Source organism: Mytilus galloprovincialis, chromosome 3 (genome assembly GCF_965363235.1).
Source record: "Mytilus galloprovincialis chromosome 3, xbMytGall1.hap1.1, whole genome shotgun sequence".
In the NCBI taxonomy this organism is placed as follows: domain Eukaryota; kingdom Metazoa; phylum Mollusca; class Bivalvia; order Mytilida; family Mytilidae; genus Mytilus; species Mytilus galloprovincialis.
The window spans coordinates 87561426-87587401 of record NC_134840.1 but is presented as its reverse complement, the minus strand read 5'-3'; the positions used below and the strand labels follow the sequence as shown (position 1 = coordinate 87587401).

Sequence of the window (25976 nt, the reverse complement as noted above, 5' to 3'; positions counted from 1 at the left end):
TCATGTATATTATGAACACAGAGAGATTACCCCGGCACCCTTTGCAAAAAAAAAAACAAACTTTTTCTATCCATGTGCCTTTGGACTTTATGTTTTGAATTTTAGTTTCACTTTCCATATTCGGTATTCATTCTAATGTAAGCTCCACGTGGCAAAAATCACGTGATGCAGGAATATTGTATCTTGGAGTTAGGCTATTTCTTTCTTTTCGGGCGGGGACTCCAAGCAGACAACATGCATGTTTTATAACGCAACTGTATATTTTCTTATTAAATGGAGAAAATTGCCGGTCCAATACATGGATAGATCGGTTACAAAGCAAGGTTTTAATTTTAATTAGATTGGAAAGCTTAATTTGAGAGTTAAAATCGGAGAGGACGAAAAAAAAGGGGGGCGGGTTCTTCCACAGGGAATATTTTTATCTTAAGAACTCTACATTAGAAAGTTTTTTTTTAATTGTTTATTTAAAAAAAAAAGGGAAAAACAATTGTAAGGCAAATTGTGAAGGTTCTTTCTTCCTTTCTCCCGTGAGGCTATCTCGCATATATCTGGTTTACCGTCAAACCGAGCACATGCATGTCTTTTGGTTGTTTCTGTCACTAGGTGACTGTATCATTGACGTTTATCCCATATTTTCATATTGAAGCACAATGCACACGTAAATATTGTTTTAGAATATGAATTTAAAGTTTCATGTCATGCATACTAAAGTAAAGAAAAGCAAAAAAGCGACTCAAAGAACTAAATAGAAAAAGACGAAATGATCTGATTTTCTGAACCTCAAATTTTTTAACTGAAACAAAAAAAATTTCTTCACTGGGAACTCTCGAGCTGAAACCTACACTCTTCAGGTTAGCAGGGACAATACTCTGTCTTTAATATTGTCATTTTTGCGCATTGGATCGTTAAAGACCCTGTCAGTGGTTCAAAGTATTGCTTATCAAAGACATGTCTACTAAGTTAATGAATGCTGCATTCGAATAGGGACAGCTCTATTCATTCTCAAAAATTTTGCAATCTTTTGACTTAGAAAACACCCTTTTCTATTTAAAATAGATATTCTACATTATAAGGTGTCGACTTTAAGTTAGTAATGGAACTTGAATAACTTTGAAAAGTTTTATTTGTTATAAAACTTAAACAAAAGGTTGCCACATATGTAATATGATGGATACACCAACCTTTAATGACAGTACCCCTTTATGTTCTCTTATCCTTGGAAATCTTAAATATCTTCTTATTATTTATTGGAATCCCTTTAAACATCTGACATTAATTTTTAATAGTTCTGCTTTAAAATTCATCTAGTAATCTTTCTATTATTTAAAATTATTAAAGGTTAAGCTTTTTCATGTCCAGCGGCACATATCACAGTGTTATCCGGATTCATCGTTATACGATGCGGGAAAAATTGCTATTGTCAAATTCAATTTCAAATAAATAGATTCGTGTTTGAACAAAACTATGATCTGATGTACAATGATTGGTGTATTCATTGTTGGTCTTTAATGTCACTTTTATCATTATTTGCTATTTCATGGCGCCCAGCTGTTTTTGAGTGTAGAAAGCTGAGACGCCCGGAGAGAACCACTGACCTTCGGCAGGGAAACTGTCAATCCTAGTCAATTAAGATTGGAGTCGAACCAAGCTACCACGCGTAGGGTTCGAACTCTGAAATAAGCAGTGAAATAGTAATTTTTACTAACGAAAGAAACTTGTTTCTAACTTTATCCAGTTTTCGTTTGATATATAGTTTTGTTTTCTATTATTCAAATTGAAGAAACCAAGACGTTTTAAAAACGATTTGAAGAAAACAAGGTAGCCGAGTGCTTAGTTCTTTTAAACATATTATTTTATCGCTAGAAGGCTGTGTCGTCAGTAACAGATAGAAAACTCGGGGTAAGAATTTATAGAGCAGACAAGGAGCAGTGGCAAATGTTTCATGTATATTATGAACACAGAGAGATTACCCCGGCACCCTTTGCAAAAAAAAAAACAAACTTTTTCTATCCATGTGCCTTTGGACTTTGTTTTGAATTTTAGTTTCACTTTCCATATTCGGTATTCATTCTAATGTAAGCTCCACGTGGCAAAAATCACGTGATGCAGGAATATTGTATCTTGGAGTTAGGCTATTTCTTTCTTTTCGGGCGGGGACTCCAAGCAGACAACATGCATGTTTTATAACGCAACTGTATATTTTCTTATTAAATGGAGAAAATTGCCGGTCCAATACATGGATAGATCGGTTAGAAAGCAAGGTTTTAATTTTAATTAGATTGGAAAGCTTAATTTGAGAGTTAAAATCGGAGAGGACGAAAAAAAAGGGGGGCGGGTTCTTCCACAGGGAATATTTTTATCTTAAGAACTCTACATTAGAAAGTTTTTTTTTAATTGTTTATTTAAAAAAAAGGGAAAAACAATTGTAAGGCAAATTGTGAAGGTTCTTTCTTCCTTTCTCCCGTGAGGCTATCTCGCATATATCTGGTTTACCGTCAAACCGAGCACATGCATGTCTTTTGGTTGTTTCTGTCACTAGGTGACTGTATCATTGACGTTTATCCCATATTTTCATATTGAAGCACAATGCACACGTAAATATTGTTTTAGAATATGAATTTAAAGTTTCATGTCATGCATACTAAAGTAAAGAAAAGCAAAAAAGCGACTCAAAGAACTAAATAGAAAAAGACGAAATGATCTGATTTTCTGAACCTCAAATTTTTTAACTGAAACAAAAAAAATTTCTTCACTGGGAACTCTCGAGCTGAAACCTACACTCTTCAGGTTAGCAGGGACAATACTCTGTCTTTAATATTGTCATTTTTGCGCATTGGGTCGTTAAAGACCCTGTCAGTGGTTCAAAGTATTGCTTATCAAAGACATGTCTACTAAGTTAATGAATGCTGCATTCGAATAGGGACAGCTCTATTCATTCTCAAAAATTTTGCAATCTTTTGACTTAGAAAACACCCTTTTCTATTTAAAATAGATATTCTACATTATAAGGTGTCGACTTTAAGTTAGTAATGGAACTTGAATAACTTTGAAAAGTTTTATTTGTTATAAAACTTAAACAAAAGGTTGCCACATATGTAATATGATGGATACACCAACCTTTAATGACAGTACCCCTTTATGTTCTCTTATCCTTGGAAATCTTAAATATCTTCTTATTATTTATTGGAATCCCTTTAAACATCTGACATTAATTTTTAATAGTTCTGCTTTAAAATTCATCTAGTAATCTTTCTATTATTTAAAATTATTAAAGGTTAAGCTTTTTCATGTCCAGCGGCACATATCACAGTGTTATCCGGATTCATCGTTATACGATGCGGGAAAAATTGCTATTGTCAAATTCAATTTCAAATAAATAGATTCGTGTTTGAACAAAACTATGATCTGATGTACAATGATTGGTGTATTCATTGTTGGTCTTTAATGTCACTTTTATCATTATTTGCTATTTCATGGCGCCCAGCTGTTTTTGAGTGTAGAAAGCTGAGACGCCCGGAGAGAACCACTGACCTTCGGCAGGGAAACTGTCAATCCTAGTCAATTAAGATTGGAGTCGAACCAAGCTACCACGCGTAGGGTTCGAACTCTGAAATAAGCAGTGAAATAGTAATTTTTACTAACGAAAGAAACTTGTTTCTAACTTTATCCAGTTTTCGTTTGATATATAGTTTTGTTTTCTATTATTCAAATTGAAGAAACCAAGACGTTTTAAAAACGATTTGAAGAAAACAAGGTAGCCGAGTGCTTAGTTCTTTTAAACATATTATTTTATCGCTAGAAGGCTGTGTCGTCATGCCAAGAAATTGCCTCCGTTGAAATTTTGCAAACATCCCATAGAGCAAATTACATGGATGATTATTATTAACCATTTGGTATATGGCCGTGTTCTAAGCGACACGTACATGCAGATCATAAATTAATTTGTTGAATGAAATCCAATCTTTAACTACTAATAGGTGCCGCAGGAGGTCAACCGGAATTTTTAGCGAGGATTTCTTGGCATGCCAGGATAAAGGGATATTCCAACTATATGTTCCCATTCAAATGAATTTAATGTCTAAAAGGGGAGCTTCCAACCAAAGGACCCCTCTGGATCCGTCACTGCCATGCAGTTTGAAGATTATATAACGTATTTATGATACCTTAACCACGCATGTTTCCTTATATACGCAGTGATATATAGAAAAAAAGATGTGGAAGGATTGCCAACGAGACAACTCTCCACAAGAGACCAAAAGGACACAGAAATTAACCACTATGGGTCACCGTACGGCCTTCAACAATGAGCAAAGCCAATACCACATAGTCAGCTATAAAAGGCCCCGAAATGACAATTCAAACGAAAAAACTAACAGCCTTATTTATGTAAAAAAAAATATGTTGCTGTTAACGAAAGTATTGATAATCGCACTAAGACATTGATTAAACCTTGCCGTGAATATATCAATCTAATCATGTGTTTTAGTTAAGATTGTAAAACCTTTTTTTGAAAAATACCCTTTTTTTATATGGATTCGTGGAAAATTAATCCTACCCCCTTTTTTGTAGTAAAATGGAAAGGATAAAAATGCTATTTCAAATCGAAGTAGATTTTTTTAAAACCAAACTGAAAACGTAAACAGTGGGTGTGAAAGGGGGGACGGCAATCCAAAAGCAGCTGAATGATTATAGTAAATTTTTTATTGAAAAAAAGGTATATTTATTTATTTGTAAACACTTGCTTACAATGCTACACTTGTGCTACGCCATTGGAACCTTTATCATAAATGTTTTGTGAGAGTTTACATAATATTGTTGTCTCTAGAAAATATAACATCCGTGAAGGATGCATTAAAGATTAAGAAGTGTTAAGTTTTGGAAACACCAAAACGTCAACCTTTTTTCTTATGCATTATTTTTTAGTTATAGAATTGTTTAACATACCGACATCAGTTTAACCCAGCTCTTGATAAAAGTATGTATTGATCAATCAATGTAAATAATCATAACAAACTTTTACACGGATGATCAGTACGTGTAATGGGCTAATATAATCATATATAATTTATCATACGGTAATTAGAGAAAGGTTCCGATTTAAGTATTCCTTAGTTAAGTGAAGACTTAAGTAAGTATATGCATACGACTTAAGATTTTTACTTAACTAAGGGAATTCTTAGTGAAATCTAAGTCTTAGGAATACTTAAGTTAAGATGTTTTATGCATACGGGCCATGTAAGTATGTATTTCTTGAGAAAGAATTTTCTTTTACTTTGCCAAATTATATATTAATAAGTATTAATAAGTATGGATCACCGTGCTATTTTTCAAGCTCTGATCATGAGTCGTTGAAATTGCCTAAATTTGGTTAGATTGTTCATGAAAACTGATTCGTGTGTGTGCTTAAAAAAAAATATACGAGATAGAAGTGAGAAGAAAGGTTTCATAATATGTTTAACGAAAATAAAATGAGAAAATGGTGTCACCAAACATGTGTTTTCTTGCTACAAGTCAAAATTAAAAATTTCCCTAATAGCCAGTATGTATTTTTTTTTTTACTAAAAGGGTTAATCTCCCCTTAAATAGCTTATTTGAAACAAATGTTCTCAAAACACGAACTTTTATGTTTGATTAAATATTTTGTATTATAAATTAAACCACCAAGTTTTCTTTATATAAATAAACAGTGTTACGGCCAGAAATCGCCTTTAAATTGTAGCCAACAAAAGACACAAATCAATAATAAAATTTAACAATATTTAATATACAAAAGTTTACAAAAGGTATTACACAAATATTACTGTTAACTTAACTGTCAAAATATGAGTCCAATCAGTTATCTTTATCTGTATCCGGAAATCTTTCGGAATCCAATTTGAATATTACGTTCACTACTAATGTCACAATCCAGTATGATGTTGTTTGTAGAATAAAAGTGTCAATCCAAATGCTGTGAATACTAATGTCTATCAATGTCTATGTCCAAGTTTTAATCATGAGAGTTTAACTTTAGTGTCTGTATATATAGTGTTGTCAATGGAAAATTCTAGAACACTCTATAATGGAACATTGTGGAAAATCCTGGAAAGTTACAACGGAAGTTTCTGGAATAACGTAGAAGTTTAAATTACGCATCTTTTATAAGGATCATTCTAGAAAGTTCCAATCATTCTGTGATTGTTCCAGTGATTCCTCAACTGCACAGTTATAAGATTATTTGGTAAACAACTATCAGGCCATACAACACAAATTAGGCCAACATAAATAAACATAATAATTACAATATCATAACAACAGTCTAACCATATAATTGTTTTTACCTATATAAGGATGATTTTTTTTAAATCGAATTTGTCAATTAAATGATTTATCCTTGTTTCACTTTCAATGCTGACATTCTTTTCCTTTGAGTAACTATACACGCACAATTCGTGCATTATCCATCTCTAGCTAAGGTGTTATATTGAAGTTCACATGAATACGGATTTAATGAGGTTGAGTTATTCACTTGCAGGTGAATAATACATTATAAATGTTTCTTCGCTTATTTTAACAAAATTGAACCATAATGCCTGCTAAAAGCTAATTATTATTTCACTATTTCACTTTTATAAATGATTGAACGAATAAAAAATCTTATTTTATTTTTTTTTATTTATCTCGTAGGTAGTGCCCCTTAATTGTTTTAAGTGGTTTTGGTATTTTTTTATTTTAGTTTAAAAGGGTTTTAAAAAAGTTTGTAAATATGTGAAATGTTTGCAAATGTAAACCAAGTACTAGACCCCGTTCACACTAGGCCATTTAGAGCGATTTAAACTAGATCGGTTCACTTTAGATCGATTAATTTTAAGGGATAATGTGAACGCTTTGAATCGGTCTTCAATCGGTCTAAACTAAAACACCAAAAGAGATAGTTTAGTTTGAATCGATCTAAAGTAAACCGATCTTACTTTAAATGTGAACACATAGATCGGTTTAAACTAGTACGATTGAATCGAAAATAATGTTTGCGCATGTATAGCGGCAAAACTATATATCATTGGTTCATTGTTTAGCCCATATTTCTCTGTTAACAGACCTTTGTGTACATGCACGTTTTATAAAACAAAATGAAAACATATTGTCTTCGACGTAGCATAAATTGGCATAAAAGGAAACCTACCATTCAATCGTTGTAATCTTTTTCTGTGTACAGTATCGGAAAGTACGCGTTTTCTGACTCGGAAAGGAAGCCTATCGGAAAGGAAGCGTTATGAATATACACCGTGATAAAGGAGTAGGTTCAGTAAGACCCCGTTTTGGCCCCAAAATATAGCAGTTTTAGAAAATTGTGAAAATGTAATCTTTAAGCTATATTTTGGAAAGTAAACTGCTTCTGCTGCATAAATATGAGCTGTGTTTGACAACACAATGCACAAATATCGCGTTCTATCATCATTAAGTCATGCTAAATTACTGAAATCTTCACAATTTTACCATTTTGGTTAATTTTTAGACGGTTTCTGTCTATAATGAAAGTGGCCGCATTCGTGTTCATCCATAATATTGAAATGTAAGTTGTATTTGATGATAATATAAAATATGTATGAAGGTTGAGGATGAACACGGATGCGGCCACTTCCATTTTTGACAAAAAAACATCTGTAAAGTGACGTTTTTTGGCATATTTGATAGATTTTTCATATTTTAGCTTGAATCAGAGCGTTTTTAATGACTATAAAACCAGTTAAAAGCTTTCACATAAACTAATCGAATCAATTGAAATAGACACTAAAAGTGTTTAAAAAGTGTCCAAAAACTTCCGTTAGATGAACCTGAAATTTGAGGCCCTTACCGTCCCTACTCCTTCGCGAAATCTGTGTCTTCTTTTCATATGTTGATTTTTTTTCTTGTTGATTTTTTTCTTTTCACTGAGGAACCGCAGTATTTCGTCATGTTGTAACTTCGTTGCTACATTTTTTTTTTCAAAATAAAGAAATTAAACTTCAATAATTCATGTACCAGTATCAAAATTTAAACTTGTGATTCAAGAGAAACAATAACTTTCAAGTGTGTGTATCATTGTATCAACACATTAATTTGATAAATTAGTTCTAATTATACGCAATGTTTAAAGTTTTACGGGTAAAAAGGTCAGATCGATTGCGTTTTTAATTGTAGTGTGAACGCACTGGTTCAGATTGGACCGATAGAGATCGTTTTGATAAGAGATAATGTGAACGCTAACTGATTTTATTTAGTTCGATTCAAATTAGATCGATTAAAAAAAAATGCTAGTGTGAACAGAGTCCTAGTATATGTTCCATCTTCAGTCATAGACTTTGAACGCTTCTTCACAAAGAGGATTAATTTACTAAAACCGCAACTCACTGTTTGGCGTAAACATCTTATTTACTACTTTATGTAAACCAAGATAATTGTGCGAAAGAGTGAGAACAACTGCGCCCCAATATGACATGCAAAAAATTAACTATATGACAAAGTTACAACCTAAAATTTCACCATATAATGATTTAAGGCATGGTAACAAAATTCAACGACTATTTTTTTCTTTATTCCTTTTCTTCTTCTTTTTTTTTATAACAAGTGAACATATTTCTTATAATGGCAGTTTAATATACGGGTCATTATCAAAAAATTATACAATATGAAATGTAAATAAAAACATCCTTAATGTTTTCTTAAACCCTTGGATATAGCCAGAATTAACTTATTTTTTACCATAAATCCTTTCAGACCTGAAATATGACTATTATTCATATCATTTGTTATGATAATTTATCACTATGGTCATGGTGTAACCAAAAGACAATTTGGTAGGGTAAGATTTATCTTTCTCAAAATTTTAACATTTACAATAGTTTCTCCCTTAGCAATGTAAGCATGTTATGCAAAAGAAAACAAACGTCTATGTTGAAAATTAAGTGAAAAATCTTAAAAATAAGTAAAAGCTATATCGCAATTGAAAATAGTGTCCATCGTGTACCCTTTATAAAAATCATTTTCCGAAAGATTTCCTGAACTTTGATTTATGAAAAGATATTGATTACAGAAACATGCACCAGGAACAACATATAAAATAGGGGAATGGAGCACTTATTTTGTACATGTAATTAAATCTTAAAATTCAACTGTAAATCATTGGTGTTACTGTCAATGGTGAGACCACTTTGATAAAATAACACCATTGACCAGTTCAGTAACACCACTGAATATATACACATGGAAAATAGTATTGCAACACCTTGATTTTTTAAAACTTGAAAAGTCAATCTCTTATTTTGGATGGAATATGATGAAATATTTGTAAAATAATATTGAAACGTAGTTAATGATAACATTGGCTTTAAAACGAACAAAAAATGTATGAAGAAAAAAGTTGTATCTAACCAAAATTTTTATTACAAAATGAAGTGTTTTTTGTACAAAAAAATGCATTTTCAACTTTCACTGTAGTCGAACTTTACAATGTCAGACATTTCAAAATTAATCTTTAGATGATTGTTCACATCATGGTGGATCGTTATACGCCAAAGAATTAGTACTTTGTGCGCAGCCTCCATTCAAACGGATAACCACATCTTAACGTCTTCTAATTCCTGTCATAAGTCGACTAATTTGTTGCTAAGCTAGCAGCAACCATTCTTGACGAAGGGTATTGTTTATTTCATGACTTGTTTGAACTGGGGTGTCCTTTCATGCACTTTACGCCCAATAGTGTCCCATATATGTTCGATATGGTTCAAATTCGGGCTACGATTGGGCCAAGGAAGATAAACCGAATTCCATTGGAACAATGGATCTTCCTCCACGACGCTAATTTCCAACTTTGGCGAGCTCTGCACTATATTGGATACGGGCATCTGTGAGTCTGTTCGTAGGCAAAGGTCCCCGAAATGGTATTATCGCACGATAACCAGTAGCGATGAGCCGATCTCGAACAGTTCTTGTTTAAAGGCTCCTGTATTGTCATCATTCTCTTTTAAGGATTGTATTATTTGCAATGGGTTTCCTTCTGACCAACCTTCATTATGCTTTATTTTCCCTAGCAGATGTTATAGGGGGTCTTCTTGACCTCGGAAGGTCTTTAACATCGCTTCTTGCCTGATTTTTATTCTCAAAACGACTTATAGTAGAATGGTGATGACCAACAATACGTAATAAAATTATAAACTTGTTTATTTTAAGTGTTGAAAACAATGAGGATAAAAACATCTGTTTTAGTGTTTATTGGTTTTTTTTTCTTTTTATTTTGCTCAGTGCACATGTTCTTTGTTTTGTGTTTATTACTTAATAAAAGTGAAATTTGAAGTATGTTGTCAATGGTGATACTTTTGTGTCATGGAGTTACTGAGGGGTCAGTGGTGCTACTTTATAAAAATGCTTAATTTTGTCATGTTCAATGAAAAACTTCTGTTGTAAACATTTACGTAGTGATTTATTGTTGGGTCCTATGAGTTTTCGCCTGTCTCTGGTTTTTGGTCTTTTTGAACACAAAATGCAATTATAGTTTCTGGGCGTTGACATTCTCTGAAAATTAGAAATGGAAATATTTAAACACTTAGCATGAGGTAAATCAGAATAACATGCAGAATATCCAAAGTGTGATTTAAAATCATAAAATACAATATCGTAAATAGATTGTTTTAGCCTGAAAATACCATGGTGCGTACGTTTCTTAGTTTTGTTGTGTGTATTTGTCTGTGCACGTGTGTGTGTTTACTTTTTTGTTTAATACATGTCAATTTCTTCACGAAATATCAGTTTTAGAATATGCGGTATTCAACCCTGATTGTCTATACTTAATTATTGTTTAACGTTTACAGCTAATTTCCTACTGCGTGTAGAATAAAACTTTGGTTGGCTTGCTTGCTATGTTTGTATAAACATTTAATCAAGTTTTGTAATAAAAATTAGCATCTTCAAACAATATATATATATACTCAGACGTAGTTAAACATGTATATATTACTTTTTAAAATTGATTGGACGTTATCCCAATTACAATTTTACATAATCTAAAAACAAAGCAAACAAGCTAGCCAAAGTCTTTCTCTACATGTATTAGGAAATTAGCTATAAATGGAACCTACTAACAAAAGTGTTTATGTCAGTATAAAAATCACGGATAGTTAATGATAATAAATAAATCGTAAACTCTTCACATATTAGATATACAACCTAAAAACAGGAGTACAAAGATATAACGGATAAACATTCATAGGACAGCTGCTGAACACCACCCCTATAACAACACACACAAACAAAGACAAACAGAGGGAAACATAAAATATTCAACAAAAATGTATCTACTCAATATGCGAAGCTCTTAAGTGTTCTCGAAATGTAAGTAATACATGCTCTCATCAAATTACGTTTATCATAATTACTAGAATTTAAAGCACGCAGTCAATTTCTCTTAATTCTATTCTCACCTTAAGATCAAGAGTTCCTATCAGGAACCGACGTATTCCTTCCATCCATCATACACTTGCATTGTTTAAACCAGCTTAAAATCTGTTGAAAAAAAAAGATTATCAAAATAATGTATTCTTTATTTTGAACTGAATATGACAGGGTATTAAGTAAACATTTTATGTTTAGAAAGTTTATCAAAATTACTATGAAAATATTACTAACCATTTTTTCAATTTAAAAATAAAAGATAAGTTCTTCTATAGCCGCACACTATAAACTGTCAAAAAGTAGTCTTTTTCGTTTCTGTGCATGATAATATAATGTTATCAATTAATCATCATTAAAACATAGGTTTAAACTCTTTATTCGAGCACAAATGCTTTGAGAAACGAATCAGAAAAAAAAGATAAGTAATACCTAAAGTATGGGACCATTAAGTATGTAAGTGACAACTGCTAGTACATTCAGGTGAAGTATAATGTCTCTCTTCAAAATCACATGTTTACCGCTCTTCAGTAAATATCTATAAAAAAATCTCATCATTAAAAATCATTCTTTTTAGTGGAGTTCGTGTTGTTTCAATAGTTATTATTTATAACTGTTGATGTAAATGTCCTTTGGTTTTGTGAGTCTTTGTTTACTCCTTGGTTTTGATTGTTATTGTCTTTAAAACGTTATGACAATATTAAAAAAGTAATTATGCCAAAAAAAAATTTTTGAAAAAATCTCGTGATTCGAACTCGTATCTTCGCACTTCAAAACTGACGACCTCAACCTCACGGGTATCGCTTCAACTGCTTATTAGTTGATAAATTACAGGTACTTAAATTCAACAATACGTTAGGAAAGTGTCTTGAGCATACGATATCTAAGAAACTACACTGTTTTAATCTTAGAACTTCAAATTGTAGGATAAATTGTGATCTTTTCATTGTTTATTTATATTGTATATATTTACAAGTGTGGACACAGATGAGTGTGGATAGTATGTTTGGATGTTTGACAGTGTCTTATGACAAAAGGAGTTCTATGTTTTTCCTTTATGGTGTTATTTTTTTGTCTATCTGATGAGTTAAGCCTTTTTTAACTGATTTTTATAGTTTGTTCTTATGTTGTAGGGGTCCCAGGTTAGGGGAGGCTTGGGATCCCACTAACATGTTTAACCCCGCCACATTATTTTTGTATGTGCCTGTCCCAAGTCAGGAGCCTGTAATTCAGTGGTTGCCATTTGTTTATGTGTTACATATTTGTTTTTCGTTCATTTTTTTACATAAATGAGGCCATTAGTTTTCTCGCTTGAATTGTTTTACATTGTCTTATCGGGGCCTTTTATAGCTGACTATATATGCGGTATGGGCTTTGCTCATTATTGAAGGCCGTACGGTGACCTATAACTGTTAATGTTTGTGTCATTTTGGTCTTTTGTGGATAGTTGTCTCATTTTTTTTCTATATGGGAGATGATATCTAGATTTGAGAACATGATATAAGGAGCATGTAACTCGGTGATTGTCGTTTATTTATGTGTTACATATAAATTTTTTTTTTTTGTTTTTTTTTACTAAATAAGGCCATTAGTTTTCTCGTTTGAATTGTTTTATATTGTCATTTCGGTGCCTTTTATAGCTGATTATGCGGTATTGGCTTTACCTATTGTTTATGTCCGTACAGTGACCTATAGTTGTTAACTTCTGTGTCATTTGGTCTCTTGTGGAGAACTGTCTCATTGGAAAGCATACCACATCTTTTTCATATGTATTTGCTTACTATTGGTATGGTTCACTAGATTTAGTTAAAACAAACTTAAGTTAAGACTAAATAATTCTTCAATGTTTCCATTTGTAAAAGGGCATAACCCTAGAATGATAATCAAAGTGCTTGTAATCACTGAATGGTTATTAAAGACTACTTTAATTTATCAGTTGGTAGTAAAGTGAATTTTGCATTGTATATTGTATAAAGCATTAATTTAAGATGATTAAACTACTATTCTTGACAGAGAAAGACAACTCTAATTTTCAAAGAAGATTTCATAAAGCATTGGTTTTAGGTAATTCAACAACCATTCTGGACAATTTATGGTCTCGACTCTACAAACATGCTTGTTTTTGGCCCTCAATTCCTCTACTGTTTGCCCCAATAACCCTTAAAATATACCCCAACCTTCTACTTATGGTATTAAACATTATGGTACAATTTCAGAGCAATTGAAATACTTATACACAACTTATTGTACTGACACTAAATTAATGCTTGTTTTGGGCACCTTTGGAACCTAAACCTTATGGACTATAACCTCCAAAATCAATCCCAAGCTTCCTTTTGTGGTTATAAACATTGTGTTATAATTTTATTTATTTCTTTTTGCTTATAGTTAAGTTATTATATGGAAACCATCTGTCTTCGGACGACGACGACAGGATACCTATTTAGGACCGCAAAAATTTCTGTGGTTGTATAAAAATTTCAAGCATGAACAATGAAATATAGTTTAAGAAATCGATAAGCCTAGATAGAGCTTATCATTTTTTTAACATAATTGAACAAACATAATATGTTTGGTTCAAATTAAAATAGAATGCTTTTATCTCCCTAATACTTACATTGTACATAAGAGGTGATACTACTTTGACAAATCCTTGTACATGAGAGTTGTCTTTCAAATATTTTACAAAGAAAGAATTGCATAACAATGAACTGAGCTCAAAGCAGAGTAATTTAATAATACACTTAGACAAAGAGCTAAATCCAGTGATATACTTTGTACTACAGGTCCTTCGTGAACATCCATCGACCAAAACCATATCTCAAGAACATTCCATACTACATGGTTGGATTCAGAATTCCTGAAAAAGACATGATTGTTTTATCGTATTTTAAGTATATATATGCACAGGTTAAAACTTTCTTGTGGTATAATCATTCAGTATCTAGCAACTATCAATTTGCTTTATGCACATATTGATATAGGTTGATTATATAGGGAATCACTCACTAAAGCATGACTGCCCCCCCCCCCCCCCCCATGAAAAGTTCTGGATCCACCAGAGCTCCAGATAAGGATTCACAAATTGGGATTTTTACCCACCATTTTCTTATATAATTGGGTGATAAAGTTTTTTTATTGCATTATCAATTCCAGTTCACCCCTCATGTTAATATCAAATTGGGGTTTTCACCACCAAGCTCCTTAATGTATTGGGTTTTTTCATCAACACAATATTGAATATTTAGGCAATATCAACCCCAGATTTTTTTCCATCTTAAATGTGTTTCTTTCTTTGTTTAGCTGTTTTATTTGGTTTAGGGTTATTTGCTAGCTGTTTTATTTGGTTTATTCACTGAGGAGCAATAGTAGGTTCAATTTGTGTCCCGTTTTAAACTTTCTGCCAGTTTTGTGTTTTCTCACAAAAATGGATATGTGTATTCACAGGCACACGTCATGTACCTTTATATAATAAATTCTGAGACCAGTGACAGTGCCTGTATATGTGTATTCATAAATTAACCGTAAAATGAAATAAAAATAGTATAAGAACTCTAATTATACATGAATGTTTAAGTTTTATTCAATTTACATAAATCTACTGGTTTAGTTGTCTTTTACTAGAACTTTAGGTTTCTGGTGCTTTATCATGTTTATCATGTCATAATTGATTTGGCCTTTCACTTTTTCCAACTGTTTTTTTTTTTTACGAAAACCTGATGTTTGATTGCAATGTTCTTTTTAAGGTATGCATACACGCCCGTGCGTTCGAGGACGCTTCCTAATAAAACTGGTTGGGTCTTGTTATCATCAGAACTTTCCCTCAGCTTTTCAAAAGAAGCAGAAAACATGCTTCTATTCAATATTTTTATCGGACATACACTTTTGTTTGAATTCAATGTATGTTATGATAAATCCCGAGCAATTCGAAACAAATATGACTTCATGACACATGCTAATGGATAAACGCCGAGAAGATTGAAATGTTTTAAAAAACATGTGTACTTATTAAGCAATGGAAAACTCCAACAGGGACCCATTTCAGCTACTTGATGCAGGGATTTATTTTTAGGACGAAAGGAAATTTCCAATTATGAATATTATAAAAATTTAAAGATTTACGCAACGACTGTAAACAGATAAGGGTAAATAACGTAAACTGTAGCCAATAAAAGGGTTGAGAACTAATGTTTTTGGCATATAATTGGGTTATTGAACCCAACAATGGGCAATTGCATTGGGTTTTTTATTATTTGTATAGCGGGATCACGCAAATACGCAGCTTATCTGGAGCTCTGATCCACCATTGAAGACTTGTCAGTGTCTATTTATCATTGCCACTAAATCAGTGATATATGTACACATACATATATATATATATATATATATGTAATTATATACATGTAAGGCTAAAATTATAAAGTACATATATAAGACTAAAACTGGCATTCAGCCTTTACTACATCTTCATACCCAAATATAAAAAAGAAGATGAGGTATGATTGCCAATGAGACAACTATCCACAAAAGACCAAAATGACACAAACATTAACAATTATAGGTCACCCTACGGCCTTCAACAATGAGCAAAACCCATACCGCATATATAGTCAGCTATAAAAGGCCCCGATAAGACAATGTAAAAAAAAATGAATGAAAAACAAATGTAACACATAAACAAACGACAACCACTGAATTACAGGCTCCTGACTTGGGACAGGCACATACATAAATAATGTGGCGGGGTTAAACATGTTAGCGGGATCCCAACCCTCCCCAAAGTCATTTTCAAATTGGACTTCATGATAAAATAAGATTCTATATCTACTACCAATGAAAATGAAATATCCCTCTAATAGACTAGCATTTAAATCACTGTTTTCTAAACAGGTAGCTAGGTCACCATGGATCTTAAATATTTCAAATGCATGTACATTTAATAATATAGGGTTATTGCATGAATATTGGGGAATATTGTCCCGAGTAGAATTTTATATTGCACGAGCTTGCGAGTGCAATATATGTTCTACGAGGGACAATATTCCCCAATATTCATGCAATAACCCTTTTATTGTATAGCAATATAATATTTTAAAGTAAAACTTGGTTTAAACTAAGATTTAAACGTTGATGACGTCATGAATTTTGAAGATTTATTGCACTAGTGCAATATTAGAATTTATTGCACGCTAACTTTTGATTACGTTCTGTGGGAAATATTATATTGCTAACAATAATATAAATTCTCCAAAATTCACTATATTTTCCCTTTTTTTGTCTTCTGTTTGATATACCATTTTTTGAGTCTATATATTGTCTATATATATATATATATATTGTCCTTTATATTGAGGTCATTTTTCGTAAAATAAACCCACTTAATCTGAACTTTAAATGCAAAAGACCCCTAAATGGCTAACAGACATTGCTATAAAGAATTATAGTCCATCTACATCTACATCTATATCGTTGAAATGCAAAGGGTCTAAGACCCATCACGCAAGTACTAATTTGGTCATTCAATATGGTGCTCATTAAAAACGTATTTACATGTGAAATTAAAATCAAATGTTTGTTGCGTGACTACTCTGTTAAATAAGATGTGAGGCTGTTCTTGAATGCCTCTGCATCTTCTATATTTAACAGTCTTATTGGTAGAGTATTCCAGTCTTTGATGGTACGTGGAAAGAAGCTGTATTTGTAGGTGTTTGTTGAAGTTTGAAGGTTTCTAAATTTGCTTCGGTGGTATTGCCGTGTTGTCCTGCCTTGTTGTTCTACATAATCTGGTATATTTATGGCTATCTTTTTATGTAAAGCTTTGTGAAACAAGCAAAGCCTTTTTATTTTCCGTCTTATTTCTAATGATGGTAGTTTTAGCTCCTTCAGTAGACTAGTAACTGACCCCGGTTCTCTGCTGTATTGATGTTTGATGAAACGTGCTGATCTTCTTTGCACCATTTCTATCTGTTTGATGTGGTTTTCTTGATATGGATCCCATGCACTGCTTGCATATTCAACGTTTGGTCTGACAATGGCTTGATATGCTCTTTTCTTAATTTCTTCTGGGAATTTGCCGATGTTTCTCCTCAGAAAGCCTAATGATTTATTTGCCTTTGTCGTGATGTTATTGATGTGTATATCCCATTTCAGATTGTTGGTAAACTGAACTTCTAAATATGGGTTTTGGCTTACATTTTCTAAAACTTGGCCATGCATATGATAGTTATGTAATATAGGTTTTTTCTTGTTGGTTATTCTTAGAACATAACATTTTGAAGCATTAAATTTCATCTGCCATTTAGATGCCCAGTCAATCAATTTATCTAGATCTTTTTGTAGTTGGTTACAGTCATCTTTGCAGTCTATTGCTAGGTATAATAGGCTGTCATCTGCAAAGAGACGCAACTTTGACTTGATGTCATCCCCAATATCATTGATGTACAAAAGAAACATCAATGGACCTAAAACTGTACCTTGGGGTACTCCTGATTTTACAAAGGCATTTGTAGATGTTTCGCCTTCAACTGCTACACACTGCTGTCGTTGTGTGAGCCAGGCCTTTACCCACTCTATTATTTTGCCATTTATTCCATAGTGCTCTAGTTTCCGCAGAAGCCGTATGTGAGGCACTACATCAAATGCTTTGCTGAAATCTAATATTAGCATATCCACTTGCTCTTTTTTATCTAGATGTTTTGCGATATCTTCAATTGTTGTTACTAATTGAGATTCGCATGATCTTTTCTGTCTGAAGCCGTGTTGGTAATCGACTAATATGTCATATTTTTCAAGATGTTGCATAATGTGTTTGAAAATGATGTGTTCCATGATTTTGCATGTTACTGACGTCAATGAAACATATCCATGATTCATATACATGTGATTTAAGAATTCATGAAATTTAAACTGATGCACAATACTTTTTTATGAGACCTGTTTTAACTTAAGGACGACACCAAAAGTTCAATGAAGGATAAAAAACTTAATTCACATAATTTTTTCACTGACCCCCCTACCCCCTTCTTAACTTAATTTGGGAAAAACTTATTGACCCATATGGATATATTTTGCCGCAGTCCAACCCCCAAACTATTTGAATTAAGTTTTTTATCTTACATTGATCTTTTGATGTCGTCCCTTACCGTAAAAACTTTAAACAAAATAATTTTTTACTTCAATTTTAATTTCGAAAAAAGTGGATCATACTATATCAACATGATTTAGGAGCCTCGAGGGTATAAAATTTTCAGAAAAAAAATAAACATTTGTTTTTCATTACAAATTTTATTTGTTACCTTTTGTAGTTGTTACTTAATCATATGGTACAAAAATCATTCAAAACAATAAATTTGTGTTGGCCCCAGATGACTTTTACAGGGACTAAACTTGGGAATTTCAAGCTAGGAGCCCAGACCAGATATTTCATAATTAGTTTGTATATGTTCAACTAAAATTTAACTGAAAGTTTAGGGGCCCAGCTCAAAATGTAGGAGCCATGGGCGACTGGGCCCCCTTTAAGTTTTGTCCCTGTTTTAGAATGTATTCATCATTGAAAAAGTTCCAAATGATCTCCCTTTGGTGGGTAAATGTCATTTTTTTGCTTTAAAATTGAAATATCTTTTTCAACTCATCTGTGACCTATATTTTTTAATATCATTTCCATATGTAAGCTGTACTTAAACTAAATTATTGTAAAATTTGAGCGATTTCTGTAATAAATTTCTTTTTTTATTTCGATATTAACTTTATTTCTCCTATTACTTCAACAGAAAAAAAAACACTTTTACATAAATGTATGCTTCTTTGGAAGACTGATTATGAGCGCAAATGAAGGGTGACCCCACTTTTTTTATTTAATTTTTCTATTAACTATAATATAAAGTTCATTTATAGAAAAATATAGAGAAATCCTATATAAATGATTTAGACCCGCCACCCCCTTAAAGTTTCTTGATGATCGCTTTCTAAAGTTTTTACTCCCTCAGCTCTCTACTAAAAAAACTCTATTTTCAGCCACATGACCCAAACAGGGAGTTGTACATTTGACTGTCTTTCCCAGATTGGATTAAATAGCGATAAGGTGTATTTTTCGTATTTTCCGGGATTGTTGAAAACTTGCATATTCATCACTATCTGATTTTGTGGTTTTAACAATCCAGACAGACAAATGGTTCGAGACCACAATTGTTGTCCCTTGATTTTCGTTGTTCACGAATAAAGTCCCCAGTGTTAATAGTGGGTTACTTGCCATTAATTTTAATACCCCTTCCAAATTAATTTATCCATGTTTAATGCCTCAAATTGTAAGTAAGGGGGTGAAATTACACTGTAAAAAAATTTGGGTCCCGAATTTAAAAGGAAAGTAGTGAATTGTTCCAGGTGAAAAAGGTTGAAATATAGGACTTCGGAAGCTGTCAAAAGATTTCGAGACGCCCTAAAAATAAAATTGTTCTTATTTTGAGTTAGAGACGATGAAGTTTTCTACAATTTTGATATAATTTGTCCAAAAAGTAGTACAACACACTGTAAAAGTTTCATTGAGAAAGCGCAGGTGGGATTTTTTTTATTTTCATTTATGTTCTAAAAGAAATGCGCTACCAATTAATTGTGTTCGTGAAGTCTGTCAATATAGAATCTGTACTTGGGCAACTTCCTTAAATGATTTGGTGGTGTCAATTTGTCAAATAGCATGAAACTAAAGGATTCAAACTTTTATTCTATAGAATTTCTACAAAAATTACCAATTTTGGCATTTTATGGTCAAAATAGGCATTTTAAGGCTTTTTCAATATTAATGCATACATGGCATCCTGACTTTCTATCGGACAGGTTTTCATGTGTCAATACTTGTGTTTCTATGCCTTTTCATCTAGTTCCTTTACTTGTTTATGAACTCAGGATCTACAGAAAGAAGATTATCTCAGACAATATGTGCAAAATGTGTTGTATAAATGACCCTTGTCTAACGCCCTTGTTTGGATGAAGTCAAAAGTGGGGTTCTTGGTACATAAAATTTGAAGTCCACAATGAAGACCTCACTAAATTTGAACCAAAAGCACTTTACAATGTCTATTGTACCTGTTCCATTTCACATATCTTTCGTTTTCTTCTGTAGGATAGCAAGTGGTTTAAATATAAGCCTGTTGACACTAAAATTGCATTCAAGTTTTTCACTAAAAAGCCAAAAATCTTTGTATCAGACCATTCTCTCTGCAAGAAAAGTTAATTGCAAGAGCCTTTTTGTGCTCAGATTTGTTGTATCATGTCACATGAGTATAGAAATGAAAAAAAAAAAGACAATCGGTCATTAATGTAAATGGACTAAAAGTATGACTTTTGCGCAAATTTAAAGGGAAATGACGGGGAAGGGGCAAATTAGTGTTCAAGGGGAGCAAATGCTGTTTAAATTAGTATGCGGTTTTAAATATAGAGGGAAAGTGGATCGAGTTATCTTTTTAGACATTAGTTAAATATAACTTATGTAGACTTATAGTTACCTTCTAATTCTATAAAAAAAACACACAACTCAGAACTATTACTAATTCACTTGGACTATACTGATATGCAGACCTAAAAACAAAAAGAAATATATCATAAAATAGTGATTGAAAGATTCATAACACTTTGAAAATATAATTCAGACACGTGTTACACGGGGAGCATGTATGTTTACAAATAATAATGTCACGTGATCGCGCACTGACCTCCCATGTTGCATCGCCCTTACAATTCACTAATACATAACCATTTTCATGCAAACATGTAACGTGAATGTGATTGGTTATCAAACATTACAGAAATAATGCATGAACCGCTGAAGAAGAAATTATTTCATCAAATAGATGATCATAGATGCGATTTTCACTTTCGACACGAATAGGTCGGGTTGACATTTCTGTCATCGGAGATAGTATTGAGATAAATGGGATAAAACGAACCGTCAAAAAGGTCTAGAGAAGCACATCAGTAGAACTTTAACATTAATAAGTAATACTTACCAAAAATTCTCTAATTGATAAACTATATGACTAAAATTTCACGAAAATAACAATAAATAATTTTGTTGATGGTGATGAAGCTGCTTAAATTGGCGCGAAAAAAATTCTTACTCCTATTGCTTCACGTAAAAAAAAATGTATAGAATTGAATTCGACTACAGTTCAGCATAAAAAAAACGTGAATATGCAAAAGTCTGGTAATATGTTAATGAAAAAGTGTGTATAAATTTTCGTAAACGAAGTTACCTGTATGCTTCACCAAGAATTACATTTGAGCGCAAAGATCTGTATGTGTGATTCGGCTTATGTAACATCGTCAATCGGAACTACTCGGCTATTCACTTCGTGCAAGCAGAAAGGCCGAGAAGTTCCGACTGGTAACAAAGTACAACATGATTAATGGAATTTTTTGCGTTGCCATTAAATCATTGAGGCCACGTGATTAAGGCCATCTATTTTTATTGCGGGTTCCACATATTTAAATCGGAATTATAGAAAAAATGGAATGTTGTGAGCAGAATCAAAACAGAAATGATGAACACTGCAACATTTCCAGCAAAATATAAATAGGATGGATGATCTGTGTATTCACATTATTTGTAAAACTCTCCTTATTCCTGTAAAGCGTGTGCTTTACATCGAGGCTTATTATGCTAAGCACCGACGCCACAGTACTTCAACCAATCAGACAATGTTTATTTGGGGCATTCGATCTATTTTTACTCAGATTTTGGAATATTTTAATCGAAATTATAGAAAAATTGAATATTGTTAGTACATATAAAATAGAAAAAGATGAATACTTTTAGCTAGAGATAATTTGGATGGGGGTTCTGTGTATTCACATTATTTGCACAACTCTCCTTACTGATGCCATATTTTGGAATTTCCGTGACCTAAATGGTTCGCGAAAATTAATATTTTTATATATAGTATAGTAATAATATAACGTTATAGAAAAGAAACTCAAAAAAGTTTCTTAGAGCAAGTAGTTTTCAGACTCCGTAAATGATTTCTTTTCTTGGCATCGTCCGCGGCAATATTAATAATATAATATTACGAACTGTTAAATTTTATTGTTCAAAATACCAATTTATTTTTGGTATGTTTTTGATTTTCTTACGGATTCATGTAAGTTTTTTAAGTTGAAATGATCGTGAAAATTCTTGCAGTTTCATATGTACCGTAAGAAGATTAATATTTTAAATACAATACTGTTGTACGGAACCCCGCATATTTCTGTTTAGATAAATTGATAAGTAAAATAATCAACATACCCTTTTGAATTGCAATCGAAATTAATAATCCTTTGCACAGCTATTCTCTAAATAAGTTGAGCTAAGTAGATCTGCTGGTAACTATAGACGCTTTTCTTTTGTGGTTGTCCTAAATATCCTAAAAGAGGTCTTCAATCGTCTGAACCGGCTTTTTCAAATTTCCGCAACTACTTTTCTATGATCATGTTATATAAAGTGATCAGACGATCTAAATATTTTACATGTCGGCTCGCAAATCAATTAAGTCAATGTATCTATAGTTAAGTTCTATACTGATTTTTTTTAATTTAATTTTATTTATGGTTTTTTTTTTTCAATTTTTTACCGGACATCGTTTGCCCTCTCTATTTTGATCCACAGTCACTCATATCAACAATAAACCATGAAAGAGACGAAGACGACTAAAAAAAGTTTTAAAACAATCGACATTCAAAGGCATAATATTACTTCCGGTCCCGCCATGAACGGACGGAAAGAAAACAGCAGTCGAAACAAAAGCATAGATTGCTAAATAATGATTTGTGAGAGTAAAATGGAATTTGTAGAAAGACAATATGACTGATTTGTAATCATAAAAATCAGAATAAGGTGTTCTATTATCGATATTTATATTAATAACATTGTTTGAAGACCCACGTGGCCATGATAAATATGGATCCGGTGTTTACGAAATTAGAGAAGCTAGATCCAGAACAAGTTCTGTCCTCTCCTTTTTGGAAAAAACAAAATGATATCTCCAAATATAAACTACCCAGACTACCCAAGCAGCCTACTGGCAAAGCCCTACATGCACAATATGAAGATGCCAATACATGTAGTGGTGACCTATATATGCCAGGGGCAAGAATGACAGCGTTTCGAGTGAGATCCACTGAAAGATTTTTATCCTGGATAAAAACATTTGCATATCGATATCATTTACAACTAGGGGAACTGAGTGATCACACTTGTATCTGGGTAGACAAAGTAAACAATGATACTGGTCCAATAGTTGAAATTTTTATTCAGATTTTTCAAGGAACAGAACAAGAGACAAAAATTGAATCCAATAAACTTTTAACATTCCACCTTTATCCTACAACATTTGTCATAACTGTGCAGGGTAACCTTCACTCTGTGTGGGCAGAAAATGAATTCAAATATATGAAATCTATCGTAGATGCTGACTGCATTGTACCGTCAGAAAACTTATTAACACATGACCTTGACAGCAGTGATAATAACTATCTTCATTTTGTTACAATGCTTGAATCAAAGAATGACGTAAGTGAAACAAATCTCAAAGTCGCCTCTTCGCCTCGAATTATTGTACCAAAATCGCAGTCAAAGATTCATACTGACAATGAGAGCATTTGTTTTTCCATTCAGAAAATGGAAGAAAAAATTTGTAGTATGTCAACAAGTCTAGATTCCCATTTAGACAATATTAATTCAAAAATTGAAAAACTCAGTAAATGTGAACAATTGATACAAGACTTGACATTAAAAAGTGACAATCAACCAGCAGATGTTGAACAAAGGCTACAAGTCTTAGAAAACAAAATTTTTGATTACATAAACTCAAAGGTAACAGAAATAAAACAAGAAATAAAGACATATCCTAAAATAGAAGAGAAAGTATTTGAATTCGAAAACAATCAATCAGCAGCTCTTGAACAAAGGCTAAATGTTTTAGAGAACAAAATTGTTGATTACGTCAACTTAAAGGTAACAGAAATAAAACAAGAAACAAAGACATACTCTGAAATAGAAGAGAAAGTATTGGAATTTGAAAACAAGTTTGAAATATTTCAAGAAAAGTGCGAACATGCAACATTTGTACAACCAAAAGAGAAACAACCAGAATCACAATTTTCTCAAAACAAAGATTCTCAACTGATTTCTGACAACCAATTGCTGCGGTCAGAAAATATGACCTTGAAATCAAATTTGAAAATGTTAGAGGAGAAAATTCAATCCTTAATGGAACACAAAACACAAGACGTTATCCCACAGGTATCAACCTCAAATTCATTCTCCTTACTTGCGGACCATAATAACAACATAAGCAATGACGAAAAAGAAACAGAGCTTAAAGCTCCAATCTCTAATCAACATCATTGTGAAATTAGATTTGTTATGGATTCCCATGGAAATGGGATAGATCCAAAAAGAATTTATAAAAACAAAGACGCAGAACTAATTATATTGGGAAAAGGAGAAAAAACCATAAATGGAGCAAAAAACTACTGTGATTCACACAGCTCCCCTACACATCTTGTTATAGGGGTAGGAAACAATGATTTAGAAAAGAAACCCACTGATACATGTATTGCAGACATAAAGTACTTTATTCTTACATTTCTTCAAAAGAATAAGGATACAACCATCCATGTTTTACCTGCATTTGAAAGGGTAAACAAAGCGACTTTCAACTCAAAATGTGCAGATTTTAATGCAGAAATTAAATGGTTTTGCTCACAAAATGAAAAGTGTGAATTCATTGAAAACAAATTAATATCATCGCTAGATCCATCACTGTTCTCAGATGGTATTCACTTCAGTAATACTGGAAAGAAAAGTTTAGTGCGAATAATCAAGGCCCATCTTAACCCGCACATTGGTCTTAAGCCATATGAGGACTACTTCCGTCCACAGAAAAACAGATCTTTTCAACAATCAAAAGTGACAAAACAAAACTCAGAAAAGGGAAAATTCACTGGTAATCATGGAAATAAGAACAAAGAATTTGAAATCAACAAGCTAGTCCAACAGCTGTTACAACTTGCTAGTTAAACTGTAATTTTCGAAATACAAATGTACTGTAGCCTAATTATAAACATTCATTTTTATAAATTTATTTTATTATTTAGAATGATCATATTTTATGTCTTTTTAGGAAAATAAAGACTTTTTATTACTTTTATGTAATTTAAACCCCCCTATTTTTGAAAAAGTAAAAGGTATGGCCCACAGACTCAGTAAAAGATAACTAGCAACTTGAGCTTGTATTTTGGTCAGATGGACCAACATGTTTAATTGTTATTTTTGAAATACTAATGTACAAAATGTAGCTAATGGTAAAAAAAAAAATTTCTTCCTAATGAAAAAGATGAGAAAAAAATCAAAAAATTGATATTAAAATAGTTTTACTGTAATTCAATTTGCCCCCCCCCCCTTTTTTGTCTTTTTCTTAGAGAAATATAGCCCCCTCAGTTTTGATTAGCTTCAGGATTTAGATTGATTTCTTTTTTCAATTTTAATGTAATGATTATTTCATTTTCAATTAAAGTTAAAATAATTAATTCAGTTCTTAAAA

General features: G+C 32.2%; 1 long non-coding RNA gene across 2 annotated transcripts; it reads right to left on the bottom strand.

Annotated features, from left to right (window-relative positions):
• Nucleotides 1-10391: 10391 nt before the first annotated feature.
• On the bottom strand, nt 10392-23083 carry LOC143066621 (uncharacterized). Of its 2 annotated transcripts, XR_012975702.1 has the most exons (4): nt 22679-23083; nt 11836-11941; nt 11436-11517; nt 10392-10530 (listed from the first exon to the last, which is right to left on the bottom strand). It is a non-coding gene; the product is annotated as an uncharacterized LOC143066621 (long non-coding RNA). The 2 variants fall into 2 exon arrangements; XR_012975701.1 differs by lacking the exon at nt 22679-23083 and having other exon boundaries at nt 11836-12152.
• Between the last annotated feature and the right edge of the window lie 2893 nt (nt 23084-25976).